Genomic DNA, 5,365 nt, shown 5'->3' with positions numbered 1-5,365 from the left:
CATCTTTCTTTCAAGACTATAAATTGCCAAGTCATGATTTTTCGCAGTAGCTGACTGATTTTGCCGCTCATCTACTAATATCTTCAATATCTCTTTAATCCCATCTAGTTGGCCCTCAATGATATTACCATGAGAAATTTGGGTGGTTCCTCCAATTAGGCTATAGTTGTTCCCGAAATTTTGGTTTCCTATGTCTCTACTTGTGTTTCCCATAAAATGTGTGGATTCTGAGTTAGCTCTACACATATCTGCTGAATTATCACCTCCACAGGCTTCACAGAACAACTAAGATTGTTGAACTCACTGAACTTGAGCTTGCACTTACGCTTGACCCATAAAAAAATTGGTTAATTGGCTAAAGTTGTTCATCGCTGCAATTTGTTCTTGTATACTAGTCATCCCATCAACCTCTAGAATCTCTTCACTGCATCTTTTATTGGACTCACTGGTCCACTAAGGATTACTGGCCGCCAACCTGATTAAGGCTTAGAATGAATATCTAAAGCCTTCACCTGTCATCTACCTAAAATCCAAGATCTCACTCCTTAATTTAGCCCCCTTCCCAGATGGAAAGAACCTTGCAAGAAACATTTTTGCCAAATCATCCCATGAAGTGATAGAGTTGGTAGGGTCAACTGAAAGACACCTCTTGGCTTCCCTTAACAAAGAGGATAGAAACAGAGTAAGTCTCACATTCCGATCAGACGTCCTGTGTGATGTAAGTATTTGTGATCTATAGGAAATTCTAGAGATGAGCCTATGGGTCCTCTTATGGTAAGCATGTGAACTTCTCGTTTGTGTGCAATAACTGCACCATATTCTACTCTAGCTCCCATCTTCTAGTAATGTTAGGTTTTGTAATAATAAAGTTTACACTTTCTACTAGTGGGATTGCTACTTCGCATATTGCGATTTGGGCTTGTGGTTGAGCTGTCAGTACTGCAAGTGGTGGGTTGCGAAGCACTTGCAACAAGGCTTGCTCCTTCAACCTCTGATAAAGGAACCTTTTGGGTTTGGTTGGAAAGAATATAGATTTCCTTCAATTTTGGAGGGGTTTGCCTCCTGTCAGAGTTCTGCATAATAGTTGTCATCTACCCACAACAGCTAAGATTAACACATGTAACAACCAAAATAACAAAAATATCTCAAAATTTTCAACACTATACTACACTATTTATTATAACTAAAACAAGACAGGTAAATAAAATTTTTATCATAGAGGTTGTTCATAGAGAAGAAAATAAATTGTGCTATGGCGCTTGCGTAATCTCTTCATATTTATATACAATTGCTATGAAAATTTCTACCGTTTCGCTTACTCACAAAGTTGATATTATAGTGATGGTCTCTCGAACCTTTAACCATCACAAACTAGCCTAGCTGCAAATCCGTTTCGCAGAATGCATCCTACTCCCCTTAAGCTAGTTCTATCTCCAACTTTCCTCTCTCAAGATCCATTAAAGATTATCCATTTATCCTATTGATCACAAATCAACGTAATAGTAAGTATAAGATTAAGAGAGAAAAATATATGGTAGAAAATCGCAATAACAACTATATAATACAAGACGAAGTTCATACTATGGCCATAACCCTAGAAAGAGGGCTTTTAGCCACTCCAATCTGATTACAAAAGCTATAATTCATGTTATAAACAAGAAATAATGCTAAGTAAAGAGAAGAAGAGTTAACGCTAAGAGAATTTTTCCTTTGCTCTTGCTCTGTGCTTCTACAATAGTCGTCTCCTCCTAAAAATGGCATGAGAAATGGATTCACTCTACAAATAATCATGTAAATTTCAGGAATCTGATTCAAGATTACATGGACAAAGGTTTGTTCCAGATAGCAGACCGACTAATGGAAATCGAGACAGACCAAGTATGGTTATTTATATTATTTAAAATACAGAAAAGGGCCCACCAAATCGGACTAGGAAAATGCCATTGTCCACGTTTGATGCACCTTGCGGTGTGAGGCAATGGTAGGGTCAATTTCTGAAAACTTTCTAGGGTAGGGTGCTTGTTTTTACTATGATTTCCACATTTTACATTAAAAAATATTAGCAAATTCTACTAGCTCTACCTTGCACATAAATCTGTAATCAGACATGTAGCAGATTGTCCAAATAGCTCCAAGGTTACCCTTCAAAGTAGTGACTAACTTGGATAAGTTTTCGAATATCCCATATTTTACACATTTATATTTATTCCCACTTGCAAACGTTAGGCCATCAGAATGCCACGATGATTCAAATGAGTAGTCCACATGTCCACACAAAGGGTAAACAACTTCTCCATTTTTGGAGTCAACCAAAAAGCTGATAGTGATCAACAAGAGAAAAATACAAACCCTAAATTTTTGCCCCAAGATAATTAGTTGGAGTGTAACATGTCCCATCAACAAGTAGATGATGTTGATTATGTATTAGATACGAAATGGAAGAACTAGATGATTTTATTGATGGGTTGTAGGGCGTAGACTTGGGTGGGTTTGATTAGGATGTAGATGAGTTGCAAGACATAGACTTTGAATGACTTTAATTTGGATGTAGATGATTTCCAAAGCGTCCGTAGACTTAGGTGGCTTTGATTAGGATGTAGATGAGTATGAATACATGAATAAAAGAATCCAAGATGTTAAGAAGTCTCACATCGGTAGAGAGATAGACAATTTGTCTCCTTATGTGGACTTTGACAAACCTCCCTTCACGACTTAGATTTGGGGTTGAGTTAGGCTCAGGTATCATATCTTTACATAAGATATTTCAGCTGTCGAGGTAAGGAAGGTAAAAGATATTCAAGGGATCCCATAGGAAAGGGTTACCATAGCCAGGGAGACGAGTAGGAAAATAAGACTACAATGCTATCAGAACTATGAAAATATTCCTCAATCTGGTGAGACATCAGAAAAGGAGTGAAAAACCATAAAGAAAGACAGTTTATACTATGATTTTAGATGGAATGCAAGATCCATTACATCAACATTATCTCTCCCCCAACTGAGGAATTTTGGTATGAGAATCTTCTAAGCATGATGTGTACCATATGCCACATTTTTCTATCATTCATTGGTCATCATTGACCAGCGCAAAAACTAAAATTTTCAATTTATCAGGTCATGTAGCGTCACTCGAGAAACATCTTGAAAGCCTTTTAGAGGGATTTACGGAGACCCTAGTAAGAACTCTAATTGTGAAAAGTAAGTTTCTAGTGGATTGCAAAGAAACTAATCGTCAAGTACATAGATAATCCTAAAGTCTGTTTTTGTTCTCGGTTGACATATGACGATGATGCCATTGTCACTGCTATTAATATTACTAATACTATCAGTGGTGCAATTCATTTTATAGCTTCAAATAATAATTCTAGAGTTAGAGATTTTGATTTGGAGAAATTTCAATTGTCTAAATATTTCCAATTCCCCTAGCCAGTGATGCCATCCTGGAGTTAAAGATTGCCATCAATAATTTGAAGCTATTAAATGAAGTGCACCACTGACAGTGTTGTTAATCTCAATAGAAGTGGTAATGGCATCATCGACATAGGTTGGCATGAATAAAAGAAAACTCAAGTCTTATTTAAATACTTGACGATAAGTTCTCCATGCAATCCACTAGTAACAAAAATCTTATCTTTCACAACAAGGGTTCTTACTCATATCTCCTTCAATTCCTCTAAAAATCCTTCAGGATGATTCTCTAGTGGCGCTACATCCCATGATAACTTGAGAATTTCAGTATTAGCACATGTCAATGATGACCAATCAATGATAGAAAAATGAGACATCAGGTATACATCATGCTTAGATGGTGCCCAAACCAAATTTCTCAGCTAGGGTAAGAAAACGTTAATGTAATTGATCTTGCATTCGATCTAAAATCATAGTATAAATCGTCTTTCTTTATGGTTTTGCACTCCTTTTCTGATATCTCACCAGATCAAGGAATATTTTCATAGTTCTGATAGCGTTGTAGTCTTATTTGCCTAGTTGTCTCCCTAGTTATGGTAACCCTTTCCTTAGGGATCGCTTGAATACCTTTGTTATTCCTTACCTCAAAAACCGAAATATCTTGCATTCTTTTATTCATGTAGTCATACTCATGTACGTCTGAATTAAAGTCACCTAAGTCTATGCATAGAAACTCATCTATATCCAAATCAAAGTCATCCAAGTCTATGCCTTGCAACTCATCGACATCCGAATCAAAGCCACCCAAGTCTAAGCGTTGGAACTAATCAATTAATTCATCTAGTTCTTTCATTTCATATTAATTTTCTATGTAATCGGCTTCATCTCCTTGTTGATGGGACGTGTTACACTCAACAAGTGATGACTAACCTAGTAAATTAAACTACATGAACTAAAAAATTGACAATGCCATTTATTTATCTTCTGAATATGCATTATAATATTAGTAAATCTATACTTACACACTTTTAGAGAATCTTGATAATTTTCCTAGTAATATGTGTTTAAATGGATACTAATTTAAAAAAAATTTAAATTCAAAATAAGTAAAACATTACAAAATAAAAGTATAAAAAGTACAAGAAATTTTAAGAAGTGTTAACTTTTATCAACCAATGAGATACCTTGTACAAAAAGCATGTCGGGGTTACTACGCTCACCTCGCACTTACATTACCACATGAGCTTCTTCTTTAAATTTCGAAACCTCTGAGCTTAATTCCTGGATCCGCCACTGATTGCGATATGTTTTTTCATTAACTCCAGGAATAGAAAGGTTGTTTGTCCTTTATGTAGACATGTGGACTACTCATATGCATTATTGTGACATCCTGCTGGCCTAACCTCTGCAAATGAGAACCATAATAAAACATGCAAATTATGGGATATTCAAAACTTGTCTAAGTCAGTCTCTACTTTGAAGGGTAACTTTGGAGCTTTCGGTCAATCTGCTAGGCATGTGATGAAATATTTATGGGTATGGCTGAGCTTGTAGAATTTTTTTACATTTTTTTTTGTAAAATGTGGATATGATGTGGAATAAGAAAATGATTTCTCTGGTGACATATCCCGAGTGTCTTTTAGTCCTGATAGAGAGTCCCTTATCATTGCCGTGTGGAATCACATATTTAGTAGCCTCCTTGAGTTTGGGTGATGACACAACTATTCATATCTTGATGAAATAATATAAGCACTTTGAGGGTAGAAGTGGATGATATTTAGGTTCATATTTTTTTTATTGTGCTATTTGTAATGTAGATTATCTCCATCATTTGAATGATAAAACTGAGTGTGGTCTCCTTTAAAACACAGGCCACCTACTTGGAAAAGGATTAGTATATAAAATCCTATTTGGTACCCTAGGGTGTGGCCGAGTGGTCAATGAAGTGGTTGAGATT

At 35.9% G+C, this 5,365-nt stretch overlaps 1 pseudogene; it reads left to right on the top strand.

Annotated features, from left to right (window-relative positions):
- The first annotated feature begins 2,388 nt into the window (after window positions 1–2,388).
- LOC125821691 (uncharacterized) lies at window positions 2,389–5,157 on the top strand (annotated as a pseudogene).
- Window positions 5,158–5,365: the final 208 nt, after the last annotated feature.

This window comes from Solanum verrucosum, unplaced genomic scaffold (assembly GCF_900185275.1).
Source record: "Solanum verrucosum unplaced genomic scaffold, falcon-dt-bn FXZP01000213.1, whole genome shotgun sequence".
Lineage (NCBI taxonomy): Eukaryota > Viridiplantae > Streptophyta > Magnoliopsida > Solanales > Solanaceae > Solanum > Solanum verrucosum.
This window is presented reverse-complemented; position numbering and strand designations above follow the sequence as displayed.